Here is a 17,183-nt window from a genome sequence, read left to right as displayed (position 1 = left end):
GATGAAAATAAAGGAACGGAAGAGGTTGATTTATAGCAAAATAACGGACATAGCAATCGAGGCAGATTACACATTTAATCAAAGAAAATCATAATTTCCTTAATCACCGAAGAATCAAATCTTATATAGATTACAAAGATCTTCTTTAATTTCCTTGAATTACGGAAATCAACCGTGACTACGTCAAGAGTTAAGACGAATCTTTGATTTCATCATTTCACTCTTTTGCGATAGCTCCTCTCATACATTTCAAGTAACCGAATCCTTTTACCTATGTTACTCAATAATGATAAAACTCTAGTTATCAACTCATATTCGTCATGAAAACTTTCTTATTGTTAACCATGACAACCCCACTCAAATTTCGGGACGAAATTTTCTTTAACGGGGAGGTATTGTGATAACCCAAAAATTTTTGACTTATATAAACCAATTCTCTATATGATTTAATATTTCATCATGATAAGCAATGCATTTTGACAAGTTTTATAACTTTTGTAAATGAGTTTTATATAACAGTTGACCACCTTGTTTGTCCGACGATTCACGAACGTCATAACTTGTGATAATTATATAATTGTGTGTGTATATATATATATATATATATATATATATATATATATATATATATATACGGAAATATGTGAATAACATTTATATATGAAATGATAAAAATTTACTATTGAATGATGAAATTTTCAAATTAAAATTATTACGTATTTAATCGTTTTATTTTTATGATGTAATTTTTCTTAATTTATAAGAAAAACGCAATTAAATCAAAGATGTACAAGCTGTAAAGCACAACGTACAACAATGTAACTTAAATAGTTGAATCGAAATTAATTCATTTACTATTCATATGAATAGTAAATGAAACGAAATTAATTAATTTACTATTCACATGAAAGCGACATGATAGAAATTATTAATTATAAGTTACATAGAATACCCCTGAAGTATTTAATAAATACGACTTTTTAAAATATTAAAATTCATTCGATTGAAATTTACGGTAGCACGGAATGATCAGCAGACTAGTACATACACTCTACATCAAACGTATATAGTAATTTTAATAAATAAATGGACCTTTTTACAACTAGTTTTATAAAGCTTAAGACCAAAATAAATATATGTATTCAATTATAAAAGTGGAATTCTTTTTATTTATACTTTTACCCGTCAATTATTAACAACAGCGTACGAAATACTGGTCTATGAAAAACTTTCAGCATAAAATAACAAATGAATGGTGGCTTTTAATTTAACACGTTTGATTCTCTTTAATTATTATATTATATTTATATTATTATATTATTATATTTATTCTATATATATCGATCGTTTCTGTTTTCTGATTCATTCACCTAACTATCTATCTCTCACACTCTCTCTAAAATTATATTTATTATTATTATTATTATTATTATTATTATTATTATTATTATTATTATTATTATCATTATTATTATTATTATTATTATTAAGATTAATATTATTATTATTAATCATATTATTATTATTAGTAGTAGTATTATTATACATAAAATACTACGACGAGGTCATGAGCGAGTTATTTTAAAACGAGTTTTTCGAGCGGGATAGAGCTAAGGAAATTATGGGTAATAGCTATGGAGGTTATGGGTATTGCTTGGGGGTTATGATCGTGAGTCAAAGGTCAACCTAACGTTTATCATTTTCGTTGCACCTTCATACATTTTTCTACAATATTGAACCACAATATTGAATGGTGAGTTTATAGATCCCTTTTTAATTGCTTTTGCAATCTATATTTTTGGGCTGAGAATATATGCACTTTATTTTAAATGCAATGGACACAAGTACATACTAAATTCTACACTGAGTTTGAACCGAAAATCCCGTATCTTTGGTAACTAGTAACTACCGGTTAGAAGCGAACATCACTAACCCATAAGCATAACATGCTTCTTTATGTTGCATGTTAGAAGCTCTTTCTAATTCACGAAGTCCTAAGTTGAGTCAAAATAGATTCTTAATCCGTAGCGTAAAATTGCACTTGGGTTCTCCGCATTTAATGCTTTAAAGAAAACACGGCGTAGCTTACGGTCTCCCCAATGTGATATACCCCAACTTTCAAAGGAAAGCCTTTTATAAACTAAAGCATTCTTGGAACTTTCATCAAATGTTCTACAAACTAATTTCGCAGTAAATAATTGTGTCGACGAATTCTGACAAACTTTAGACAAGATTTCATCAATCATGTCCCGGGATAGGTCTTCTAAAATTTTTGGTTGTCTATCCTTAACGTCCATTGTGTTTTTATACTGTAAAACAGACGAGGATTAGATTTGTAAAAGATAATTATCAAATAATACATGCATTTTTTTTACATACAACATAAAAGTACAAGCACACTTACATTACATATATTACACCGCATGATTACAACCCTTTATTTCGACTCGCTTGTTTCTTCTTCTTCGGACTTAGTTTGTTTCGCTAATTTTCTAGGGATATATGGTGCTCCCCTAATACGAGCTGTCGTCTTCCACAATGGTTTAGAAAAACCTGGTGGTATAGAGGTTCCCGGTTTATTGTTACAATTTAGGAAATACGGATGTTGTCGATACATATAAAGTTCATCGGGGTTGAAATCAGGTTTCTCTATTTTTATACCTTTTCCCTTATTATTTTCTTTTGCCTCTTTAAATTGGGTCGGGGTAATTTCTATAACATCATCGGAATCCTCATCGGGATTCGATTCATCGGAGAATTGGTAATCTTCCTAATATTTTGCTTCCTTAGCGGAAACACCATTGACCATTATTAACTTTGGTCCATTGGTTGAGGATTTTCTTTTATTTGACCGTTTTTCTGTGGTTCCTAATATTTCCCCCTCCAGAACCTCTTCTTCTTCCGGTTCTTCTTCTTCCGGTTCTTCGGGAATTTGTGAATCTTCCCAATATATATTCGACTCTTCATTATTATTAGGTGAGTCAATGGGATTCGTACTAAAGGTAGACATCTATCACACAATATCAAACACGTTAAGAGATTAATATATCACATAATATTTACATGTTAATAATATATAGTTTCCAACAAAAATGTTAAGCAATTATTTTTAAAGAAAACACGGTCAAAGTCCAGACTCACTAATGCATCCTAACAAACTCGATAAGACACACTAATGCAAATTTTCTGGTTCTCTAAGACCAACGCTCGGATACCAACTGAAATGTCCCGTTCATATTGATTATAAACGTTCCATATTAATTGATTTCGTCGCGAGGTTTTGACCTCTATATGAGACGTTTTTCAAAGACTGAATTCATTTTTATAACAACCATAACCTTTATTTTATCGATAAAGGTTTAAAAACATTACGTAGATTATCAAATAATGATAATCTAAAATATACCGTTTACACACGACCATTACGTAATGGTTTACAATAAAAATATATTACATCAAAGTAAGTTTCTTTAATGCAGTTTTTACACAATATCATACAAGCATGGACTCCAAATCTTATCCTTATTTTAGTATGCAACAGCGGAAGCTCTTAATAATCACCTGAGAATAAACATGCTTAAAACGTCAACAAAAATGTTGGTGAGTTATAGGTTTAATCTATATATTATCAAATCATAATAATAGACCACAAGATTTCTCATTTTTCATAAATATCATTACACTCGCAAGTGCATAAAAATCATTCATATGTTGAACACCTGGTAACCGACGTTAACTTAATGCATAGAATATCCCCAAAACAGAACCTCTCGTCTGTATAATAATCTCGAAGTACTAAACCATCCATAACCTGAATGGGGGTTGTTAAGCCCAAAAGATCTATCTTTAGGATTCGAGTCAATTAGGGGCCATTTCCCTAATTCTTAGGCTACCAGACTTGAAGGGCGATATTCGGTTTAATAATCCAACCATAGAATGTAGTTTCGCATACTTGTGTCTATTTTGTAAAACATTTATAAAACTGCATGTATTCTCATCACAAAAATATTAGATTTTAAAAAATGGGACTATAACTCACTTTCACAGATTTTTACTTCGTCGGGATGTAAGACTTGGCCACTGGTCGATTCACGAACCTATAACAAATATGTATGTATATATCAAAGTATGATCGAAATATATTCACAACACTTTTTATTACATTTTAGTGATTTAAGTGTATTAAGTCAGCTGTCCTCGTTAGTAACCTACAACTAGTTGTCCATAATTTGATGTACAGAAATAAATTGATATATATTATCTTGAATCAATCCACGACCCAGTGTATACACGTCTCAGGCTAGATCACAACTCAAAGTATATATATTTTTGGAATCAACCTCAACCCTGTATAGCTAACTCCAACATTACTGCATATAGAGTGTCTATGGTTGTTCCAAATAATATATATACAAGGGTCGATATGATATGTCAAAACATTTGCATACGTGTCTATGGTATCCCAAGATTATATAATATATTAGAATACATGTATAATACAATATAAGTTAGCTAGGATATGATTGATATAGATTTGTTACCAATTTTCACGTAGCTACAACAAGCAAAATTATCCAATCTTGTTTTACCCATAACTTCTTCGTTTTAAATCCGTTTTGAGTGAATCAAATTGCTATGGTTTCATATTGAACTTAAGTTTATGAATCTAAGCAGAAAAACTATAAGTTTATAGTCGGAAATATAGGTTACATGTCATTTACTAAAGAGGTAGTCATTTTCGTCGAAAGAACGACATCTTGATGACTATTTTGAAAAACATATTTCCACTTTGAGTTTAACCATGATTTTTGGATATAGTTTCATGTTCATAAGAAAAATCATTTTCCCAGAAGAACAACTTTTAAATCAAAATTTATCATAGTTTTTAATTAACTAACCCAAAACAGCCCGCGGTGTTACTACGACGGCGTATGTCCGGTTTTACGGTGTTCATCGTGTTTCCAGGTTTTAAATTGTTAAGTTAGCATATCATATAGATATAGAACATATGTTTAGTTGATTTTAAAAGTCAAGTTAGAAGGATTAACTTCTGTTTGCGAACAAGTTTAGAATTAACTAAACTATGTTCTAGTGATTACAAGTTTAAACCTTCGAATAAGATATCTTTATATGTATGAATCGAATGATGTTATGAACATCATTACTACCTCAAGTTTTATGGATAAATCTACTGGAAAAGAGAAAAATAGATCTAGCTTCAAAGGATCCTTGGATGGCTTGAAAGTTCTTGAAGCAGAATCATGACACGAAAACAAGTTCAAGTAAGGTTTCCACTCGAAATAAGATTGTTATAGTTATAGAAATTGAATCAAAGTTTGAATATGAGTATTACCTTGAATTAGAAAGATATCTTACTGTAAATAAGAAAGATTTCTTGAGATTGGATGATCACTTGAAATGGATTTGCAAGATTGGAAGTAAGCTAGCAAGATTTCTTAAAGTGTTCTTGAATGGTTGTTTTTATGATGATTAAAGCTTGTAATTGAAGCTAAAAGATGATGAAAATGCTTGGAGATGATCAAGTATGATGTTAGGAGTATTTTGAGAGAGAATTTGGAGTGTAAGTATGAGAAAATAGAATGGAAAAATGGGGTGAAATCCTAAAAACAAAATTACTTGTTATAAAGAAAAAAAAAAGATCCTTAAGTTTGTTTTTATCTCATTAGTCATACAAGTTGTTAAATAATGGTTCCACATGTTTTTGACTATAAGATGGCTAATAAGAATGAATGATTCAAGGTGTATATACCAATAGTAAATACATCTAGAAGCTGTGTATTGTACGAGTACAAATACGGTTGTACACGAGTAGAATTATTGATGGAAACGAATGAGAATGTAATTTTGAGCATTTTTGCTAAGTAGAAATACTTTGATATATGTCTTGAAGTCTTTCAAAAGTGTATTAATACATCTTAATACACTACATGTATATACATTTTAACTGAGTCGTTAAGTCACCGTTAGTCATTACATGTAAGTGTTGTTTTAAGACCTTTAAGTTAACGATCTTGTTAAATGTAATTAATCCATTATTATTATTATACTTAAATGAGATGTTAAATTATTACATTATCATGATATTATAATGTATGAATATATCTGAATATGATATATATACATTAAAATGTCGTTACAACGATAATCGTTACATATATGCCTCGTTTCGAAATTCTTAAGTTAGTAGTCTTGTTTTACATATGTAGTTCATTGTTAACACACTTAATGATATACTTAATTATCATTTTATCATGTTAAACATGGTGTATCAATATCTTAATATGATTCATATGTATTTAGTAAGACGTTGTTATAACGATAATCGTTATATATATCGTTTGCGAGTTTCTTAATTCAATAAACTCATTTTTATGTATATCACTCATTGTTAATATACTTAGTGAGATACTTACTTATCATAATCTCATGTTAACCATATATATATATATATATATATATATATATATATATATATATATATATATATCCATATATATATCATCATGTAGTTTTTACAAATTTTTAACGTTCGTGAATCGTCGGTCAACTTGGGTGGTCAATTGTCTATATGAAGCACATTTCAAATAATCAAGTCTTAACAAGTTTGATTGCTTAACATGTTGGAAACATTTAATCATACAAATATAGTTTTCATTTAATATATAACATGGAAAATTTCGGGTCACTACATGTGAGGTCCATTTTTTATTTTGGGAACAATGTTGGTGTTATTTCTCCTTAAGAAGTGATTGGCCCCCGTGTATACAACAATGGAGATGCGAATTTTGTGAAGCACACATGTCCACACTAGTTATGCCCGTTTCCATATGTGATAATGCTAAAAACGAACATATATTTCATAGCATTATTCCTCAAGAAAGACAAGCTTTTAGTTGCAATTGTTCTATTTACAAGTAATATTCGTTTAAAATAATAAAAGGTGAAGACAAAAGACAGATTCGACGAATTGAAGACGCAAAAGACCAAAAAGCTCAAAAGTACAAAATACAATCAAAGAGGTTCCAATTATTGATAAGAAACGTCTCGAAATTACAAGAGTACAAGATTCAAAACGCAAAGTAAAGATATTAAATTATTCGCAAAGACGTTCGAAAATCTGGAACCGGGACCAGAGTCAACTCTCAACGCTCGACGCAACGGACTAAAAATTACAAGTTAACTATGTATATAAATATAATATAATATATAATTAATTATATAAATTATATATATATTATATTTATATAATAATCCGTCGGCAAGAAAGGCTCCAAAATGGTGTGAGCTGTAAAATCGAACTTCGCGACTTGCGGAGTTCAAAGAGGGAAAAGGCCGCGACTCGTGGAGCTCACCTGGACTCAAATCCCTATAAAAGCAAACGCAGTTTGATCGCAAAAATATCCAAAAAAAAATTCAATCTCTCTCTATATATGTATACGTAAATATATATAATTTATATTTTAATTTTAATTTTAATTTTAAATTCTAATAATAAGGGTATGTTAGCGAATGTTGTAAGGGTGTAAGTCGAAATTCTGTTCGTGTAACGCTACACTATTTTTAATCATTGTAAGTTATGTTCAACCTTTTTAATTTAATGTATCGTAGCTAAGTTATTATTATGCTTATTTAAAACGAAGTAATCATGATGTTGGGCTAATTACTAAAATTAGGTAATTGGGCTTTGTACCATAATTGGGGTTTGGACAAAAGAACGACACTTGTGGAAATTAGACTATGGGCTATTAATGGGCTTTATATTTGTTTAACTAAATGATAGTTTGTTAATTTTAATATAAAGATTTACAATTGGACGTCCCTATAAATAACCATATACACTCAATAGGACACGATGGGCGGGATATTTATATGTACGAATAATCGTTCATTTAACCGGACACGGGAATGGATTAATAGCCACTAGAATTATTAAAACAGGGGTGAAATTATGTACAAGGACACTTGGCATAATTGATAACAAAGTATTAAAACCTTGGGTTACACTCAGTCGACATCCTGGTGTAATTATTAAACAAAGTATTAAAATCTTGTTACAGTTTAAGTCCCCAATTAGTTGGAATATTTGACTTCGGGTATAAGGATAATTTGACGAGGACACTCGCACTTTATATTTATGACTGATGGACTATTATGGACAAAAACCAGACGGACATATTAAATAATCCAGGACAAAGGACAATTAACCCATGGGCATAAAACTAAAATCAACACGTCAAACATCATGATTACGGAAGTTTAAATAAGCATAATTCTTTTATTTCATATTTAATTTCCTTTATTTTATATTTAATTGCACTTCTAATTATCGCACTTTTATTTATTGTTATTGTATTTAATTGCACTTTTAATTATCGTACTTTTTAATTATCGCACTTTTATTTATCGCAATTTCATTTTCGTTATTTACTTTACGCTTTAAATTAAGTCTTTTATTTATTTTTAATATTTTACATTTGGTTTTAACTGCGACTAAAGTTTTTAAAATTGACAAACCGGTCATTAAACGGTAAAAATACCCCTTTATAATAATAATATTACTTATATATATATATTTGTATTTTTATAAATTTAAACTAATATAGCGTTAAGCTTTGTGAAAAAGATTCCCTGTGGAACGAACCGGACTTACTAAAAACTACACTACTGTACGATTAGGTACACTGCCTATAAGTGTTGTAGCAAGGTTTAAGTATATCCATTCTATAAATAAATAAATATCTTGTGTAAAATTGTATCATATTTAATAGTATTTCCTTGTAAAATATAAGCTATTTTATATACACCTCGCATAACATCAAGTATTTTTGGCGCCGCGGCCGGGGAACTTAAACGCCGAATGCGCAACGCTAATAAAAAGAAAAAAAATTATTTTTAGTTTGATAATATAAAAAAATATACGCTTTTGTAAAAATACGTTTTAAATATTCAAAAATATAAAAAGAAAAACAAAAATATAAATATTTTTAAGAATTTGTTAAATATTTAAGTTTTATAAAGTTTCTTTATTTTTATTTTATAAAAATATAAGTTTTATTTAAATATTTTGTTTTAATTTAAAACATAAAATCAAAAACCGAAAAAAAAAACATTTATAAATCTAGTTTTAAGAGTTTTATTTATAAAATTATAAAATATTTCTATTTTTATTTTAGGTTTTAAAATATAAGTTTTATTAAATTTATATAAATATATTTTATTTAAAACAGAAAAATAAATAAATAAAATATAAATAAAACTGACCTGTTGAATTTTGACCTGCATCTCTTCTGAGCCTGAACCCTCCGCGACTCGCGGAGTTATTGAACTGAACCGACCGCGACTCGCAGAGCCGTCTGACACGGGCCACACAGGAACCCTAACAGCATTAATTACGGGATAATTATTATTATTATTAATTTTAAAACCTAATTAGGGTTTGATTAGTTAATTAATTTTAATTAATTTAGTTTTATTTATTTAATTTGTAATATTAAGTTTATTTAGTTTTATTAATATATAAAAATTAATAGTTTTATAAAATAAATAATATAAAAATAATATTTTTATAAAAAATTGTACTTTTTTTACAACCTTTAGTATATTTTTATATTTTGTCCCTTTTTATTTGTTTTTAGCGTAACTTTTGTGTTTTTCGCTAGTTTTTAGTTTTAAACTTAATTTTTGCCATAGTTATTTTTATTTATAGATTTTTAGGCTTTGTCGTAAAATCCCTTAAGTGCTTTTTCTTTAGACTAAGATCTAGGTGCTTTAGAATTTTGCGACGCCTTTTTAAATTTTAGTGCTTTTTTTTTAAGTTATTGCCATTTGGGATATAGTTTTACTTGTAAGCTTTAATATTTTTAGACACCTTTTACCTATGTATCAATTATCATTCCAATTAGTAATCTCAATTATATTGAGACCAAACGAATCCTCAATATTTTTTCTTTCGTATTTTTCGACGCCTTTTATTTTTCGACCTTTTTCGATGCGCTCTTTTTCTTTCTTATTTCTCGTCATTCTAGTTTTTAGGACTTAGAATTTTTTCTACTTCTTATCTATACTTCTTAAAATTACGAAAATTTATTTTAAGTGGTTAAATTGATAGACATCAAAATTTTCTGGTTCGTAGTAATAGTTGGATTTGTACGTGGACCGGATTATTGGAGCCAAACAGTCCTCAATTATATTGAGACCAAACGAATCCTGCCCCTCTGCTGCATCTTTTGGCTATTCGAAACGTGGGAAAAATCAGAAAAGTCTATTAATTGGATAACTTATATAATTTTTTCTTTCCTTTTAAAAACTAATAGGATATTCAGTGAATGCACCGAGCAAGACGTTCACCACCATTTGTACGTTCACCACCTGTAACTAGATCAAGACATCTAGAAAATATTACCGCCGTTGATTTTCCTTTAGAATCGTCATCCAGTCGACCAAGTACTCCAATTCAAATTTCCGATAATCCATTTTTTGAACCCGACCTCACAATTGAGAATCCGGATAATATTCAGGGACAATTCATAGATCCTGAACCATTAAATTTTTCTCCGGAACCACCAATCATTCAAACAGAGATTGTTGAGGAACGAACCATTAAATCAGAATCCTCTAGTGATTCGGATTCAACAAATTCAATTATGGAGAATCTGGAACTTTTTAGTATGGAAGATTGAATGAGAGCTAAACACACTGGCCAAGGTCACGCAATTACTCATCCTGACATTAATGCGCCAGATTATGAAATCAAAGGACAAATTCTACATATGGTGACTAATCAATGCCAATTTAGTGGTGCGCCGAAGGAAGATCCAAATGAACATCTTCGTACCTTTAATAGGATCTGCACACTATTTAAAATAAGAGAAGTTGAGGATGAACAGATATATCTCATGTTATTTCCCTGGACTTTAAAGGGAGAAGCCAAAGATTTGTTGGAATCGTTACCTGAAGGGGCGATTAATACATGGGACGTTTTAGTTGAAAATTTTCTTAAACAATTCTTTCCGGTATCTAAAGCCGTAAGACTTCAAGGAGAAATTGTTACGTTCACACAGAAGCCAAATGAAACTCTATATGAGGCGTGGACAAGATTTGGAAAGTTATTAAGAGGATGTCCGCAACATGGTTTAGATACCTGTCAAATAGTACAAATATTCTACCAAGGATGCGACATCACTACAAGGAAAGACATAGATATTGCAGCTGGTGGTTCCATTATGAAGAAAACTGAAACTGATGCTTACAAAATTATTGATAACACTGCTTTCCACTCACATGAGTGGCACCAAGAAAAAGATATCGTTAGATCATCTAAAGCAGCTAGAGCCGATTCTAGCCATGACTTAGATTCCATTTCCGCAAAGATAGATGCTGTCGAAAGACGAATGGAAAAGATGACTAAGGATATTCACTCAATACGAATTAGTTGTGAGCAGTGTGGAGGACCACATTTGACAAAAGATTGTCTCAGTATTGAATTAACAATGGAACAAAGAGAGAATATTTCATACATAAACCAAAGGCCTGGAAATAATTATCAGAATAATTATCAACCACCAAGACCGATCTACAATCAAAACCAGAATTATAACAGAAATGTTCCATACAACAACCAACAAGGTCCTAGCAATCAACAAGTATCCAATAATACTTACAATCATCAAAGACCTAATTTTCAAAACAAACCACCACAAACCGATGATAAAAAGCCGAATTTAGAAGATATGATGACGAAGCTAGTTGAAATTCAAACGCAGTTTTTCACATCTCAAAAACAAACTAATGAACAAAATGCTCAAGCATTTAGAAATCAACAAGCTTCTATTCAAAACTTGGAACAAGAAGTAAGTAACCTAGCAAGGTTAATAGGTGAAAGAAAACCGGGAAGTTTACCTAGTGATACAAATGCTAACCCCCGAAATGAAACAGCTAAAGCCATTACCACAAGAAGTGGTACAACACTTAAACCACCTGAAATACCTGTAACTTCTGATGAAGCTATTCCTACTCCACAAGAACCACAACCTGATCAAGATAAGGAAAAAGAACCGGTAGTTGAAAAGGTTAATGAAGATAACACAGCTAAGGATAAACCTTATGTTAAACCATACCAACCATCACTTCCTTACCCGAGTAAAATGAAGAAAGAGAAACTTGAAGCCGAGCAATCCAAATTCTTGGATATGTTTAAACAGATAAATGTAAATCTTCCTTTCATTGATGTGATTTCAGGAATGCCTAGATATGCTAAATTCTTGAAAGATCTAATCACAAATAGAAAGAAAATGGAAGAACTCTCGGCCGTTACTATGAATGCTAATTGTTCAGCAGTGCTGTTGAATAAGATACCAGAAAAATTATCTGATCCAGGAAGTTTCACAATTCCATGTTTTCTGGGTAGTCTTAGCTCAATAGAAGCATTGGCAGACTTAGGTGCTAGTATAAATTTAATGCCGTATTCACTATACGCTAAACTAGACCTTGGAGAATTGAAACCAACAAGAATAAGCATACAACTAGCCGATCGATCAATAAAATATCCTAGAGGGATAATGGAGAACATGCTAGCTAAAATTGGTAATTTAGTATTTCCAGTAGATTTTGTTGTTCTGGACATGGAAGAAGATTCTCAAGTTCCTCTCATATTAGGAAGACCATTCTTAAACACGGCTAAAGCAATGATAGACGTGTTTGGTAAGAAACTGACCCTAAGTATAGAGGATGAGAGTGTTACCTTTTCAGTTGATAGAGCAATGCAACAACCACAATCTGCAGATGATACATGTTATTATATTCAAACTATAGATTCACATGCAGAATTGTTAGAAGAATTTCCAGAATTACAAGGAACAGGAGAATGTTCTTTAGGAGAAAGTAATGAACCAATTGATGAAGCTGAAATGTTAGCTACACTAATAGCTAATGGATATGAACCAACAACAGAAGAAATTCAAATGCTAAAAGAAGAAGACAGATATCGATATAAATCATCGATAGAAGAACCACCGACATTAGAATTAAAGCCACTTCCAAACCATTTGGAATACGCTTATTTACATGGTGAATCTGAATTACCTGTAATAATATCGTCTTCTCTTACTGAAAATGAGAAATCACAACTCATTTCTGTGTTGAAAGCTCATAAACCAGCCATTGCATGGAAGATTCATGATATTAAAGGAATAAGTCCTTCGTATTGCACACATAAAATCCTTATGGAAGAAGGTCATAAAACGTATGTGCAACGCCAACGAAGACTAAATCCGAATATGCAAGATGTTGTTAAAAAAGAAATAATTAAACTGCTAGATGCAGGTTTAATTTATCCAATTTCTGATAGTCCATGGGTAAGCCCAGTTCAATGCGTGCCTAAGAAGGGTGGCATGACTGTCATTACAAATGAGAAAAATGAGCTTATTCCTACTAGGACTGTAACAGGATGGCGTGTATGTATTGATTATAGAAAATTAAATGACGCCACCATAAAAGATCACTTTCCCTTACCTTTTATTGATCAAATGTTGGAAAGATTAGCCGAAAATAGTTACTATTATTTTCTTGATGGTTTTTCCGGATATTTTCAAATTCCAATAACACCCGAGGACCAAGAGAAAACCACATTCACGTGCTCTTATGGTACTTTTGCTTACAAACGCATGCCATATGGACTTTGCAACGCCCCTGCAACCTTTCAAAGGTGCATGATGGCGATTTTTCACGACATGATAGAAGAATGCATGGAAGTTTTCATGGATGACTTTTCAGTCTTCGGTGATACTTTTGAAACATGTCTAGTTAATCTTGAACGAATGCTGATTAGATGCGAACAATCAAATCTAGTTCTTAATTGGGAGAAATGTCATTTCATGGTTAAAGAAGGCATCGTTCTTGGACATAAAATTTCAAAAGAAGGAATTGAAGTGGATAGAGCTAAAGTAGATGTAATTGCTAAACTTCCACATCCCACCAATGTTAGAGGAGTTAGGAGTTTTCTAGGGCATGCCGGTTTTTACCGACGTTTCATAAAAGATTTTTCAAAAATTGCCACTCCTATGAATAAACTCCTAGAAAAAGATGCTCCATTCATCTTTTCAGATGAATGTATCAAATCTTTTAATATTCTTAAAGAGAAACTCACTAATGCGCCGATCATGATAACACCAAATTGGAATTTACCATTTGAACTAATGTGCGATGCAAGTGATTTTGCAATGGGAGCCGTTTTAGGACAAAGGATTGAAAAACGATTTCAACCTATATATTATGCTAGTAAGACGTTACAAGGAGCACAAACGAATTACACAACTACTAAAAAAGAACTCCTTGCTATTGTCTTTGCTTTTGACAAATTTCGTTCATATCTCGTTCTAGCAAAAACGGTGGTCTATACCGACCATTCTGCTCTTAGATACCTATTTTCGAAACAAGATGCCAAACCAAGATTAATCCGTTGGATCTTACTCTTACAAGAGTTTGATATTGAAATCCGAGATAAAAAAGGAGCAGAAACTCTCGCCGCTGATCATCTTTCTCGTCTTGAAAATCCCGAATTAGAAGTTCTAAATGAATCGGCCATATAAGACAACTTTCCTGATGAATATCTATTGAAGATAGAATATAATGAAATTCCATGGTTTGCAGACTATGCAAACTATTTAGTATGTGGATTCCTTGAAAAAGGATTATCGTACCAAAAACAAAAGAAATTCTTCAGTGATATAAAACACTATTTCTGGGAAGATCCACATCTGTTTAAAAGTTGTCCAGATGGAATAATATGCCGATGTGTATTCGGAGATGAAGCTAGTAAAATTTTAAACCATTGTCACACAGGACCAACAGGAGGGCACTATGGGCCTCAACTAACAGCAAGAAAAGTTTATGATGCTGGATTCTATTGGCCTACAATTTACAAAGACGCACACCTTCTTTGCAAATCCTGTGATGCATGTCAAAGAGCCGGAAAAATAAGTCAACGTGATGAAATGCCACAAAATGTCATTCAAGTATGTGAAGTATTTGACATTTGGGGTATTGACTTTATGGGTCCATTTCCAAAATCTCATAATAATCTCTATATTCTCGTAGCCATTGATTATGTATCTAAATGGACGGAAGCACAAGCTCTCCCAACTAATGATGCACGAGTTGTAGTCAACTTTTTAAAACGTCTTTTTGCAAGGTTTGGAACACCGAAAGCTTTAATAAGTGATCGGGGTACTCATTTCTGTAATAATCAACTTAAGAAAGTTCTCAAAAGATATGGAGTAACTCATAAAATCTCCACTGCTTATCATCCACAAACAAGTGGACAAGTTGAAAATACCAACCGAGCTTTAAAACGTATTCTAGAAAAAACCGTAGGATCAAATCCGAAGGAATGGTCCATTAAATTGGAGGATGCACTCTGGGCTTTTAGAACAGCCTACAAAACTCCAATTGGAACCACACCTTTTAGACTTATTTATGGAAAAGCATGTCATCTTCCAGTAGAAATTGAACACAAAGCATTTTGGGCTTTGAAGACATGTAATCTCGACTTACATGAAGCTGGACGTCTACGGTTAAGTCAACTAAACGAATTAGAAGAATTAAGACATGAAACATACGAAAATTCGTTAATCTATAAGGAAAGAACGAAGAAATGGCATGATAAAAGAATCAGAAGTTCAAAAGAATTTAAAGAAGGAGACAGAGTTCTTCTTTTCAATTCACGATTCAAGCTATTTATTGGAAAATTGAAATCAAGATGGTCTGGACCATTCATAGTCAAAAGAGTTTTCCCATACGGAACGATAGAATTAATAAATTCAAATGGGATTGAATTTAAGGTTAATGGTCACAGAGTTAAACATTACATAGATAGTCCAATGGAAGTTGACAATGAAGTTAATCACAATTTCGATACCACAGCTAACTAAGTGTGGGGAGAATCAAGTCTTTTAAAGGATAATATGTATTTCTGTTAGAGTTAGATTTTCTGTTTTCGTGTAGTTCTCGAAAATGGAACCCGAATGGTCTTTCCCTAGCAGACCCTAAAGAACTAGTCTTCTCCCCCCATTCTGAATTTTTATTTTTTTTAGGTTTTTACGAAATGAAGACTTCCTGTGAACTAAACCATGGTCTAATGCTGCACGCTTTGATCACTAAACGTAATAATGATACACTTCTGAGTGAAATAGTATCAGTAATCAGAGAAAGATTGGATGGAGTAAGAAAAGAATCCAGATGCGAAGATAATAAGTTACAATTTGGTAAAGGAAAATCAAAATCCGCAGCGAAAAGAAGAGCACGACACTAGAAAGATGTCACAAATGCGGAAAATGGTCACATGGAGGTAAATGTTCAAATAATCAAACCTATTCAAACACCGAATTTGTTACTTTATGCAGAGATGGACCGTTCATATGTTTAGAAGAAAAAACATTGAATGCTCGAGGTTACGCCTTTGTAGCTATGGAAAACTGTCATAACCCGTCCTTAACCATAAGAACGTGTTAGATAACGTATGATTTCATTGCGAGGTATTGACCTCTATATGCGACATTTTTAAAAGAAAAACTGCATATATTATACATTACAAACCATGATTCTTATTTTTGATACAAGCTTTGGACAATAAAAAGATGATTATCGTTTAGCGATAATCTTCGACTTACAAACTTTACAAATAATGATAACAACACGATTTCGAGCATATTTTACAACACAAGTTCTTGGATATGCAGTTTTATTTTTGACACATGTATGCGTACGCAAGATCCTGCTCAAATTCAACATAATGCAGCGGAAGCTTCTAATTATCACCTGAGAATAAACATGTTTAAAACGTCAACATAAAGTTGGTGAGATATAGGTTTAGTGCCGGCAGCAATATATATATAGACCACAAGATTTCGTATATAAACAGTTTAATAAAAATATTCTAAGTGGTTGAGCACTTGGTAACCATACTTAACAATTAATCACGTCGCATATTCCCTTTAATATGAAATCTTACTACACTGTACCAAGTGTAGTCACGAAACGAAGTACTGTGCAACCGTTGAATACTGGTCGTCCAGTCCGGTTGGGGTTGTCAGGCCCGATAGATCTATCAACAGGATTCGCGTTTACAATACCGCTGTAAATAACAGTTACCAAGCTACAGGGAAGTA

This window comes from Rutidosis leptorrhynchoides, chromosome 4 (assembly GCF_046630445.1).
Source record: "Rutidosis leptorrhynchoides isolate AG116_Rl617_1_P2 chromosome 4, CSIRO_AGI_Rlap_v1, whole genome shotgun sequence".
Taxonomy (NCBI): domain Eukaryota; kingdom Viridiplantae; phylum Streptophyta; class Magnoliopsida; order Asterales; family Asteraceae; genus Rutidosis; species Rutidosis leptorrhynchoides.
This window is presented reverse-complemented; position numbering follows the sequence as displayed.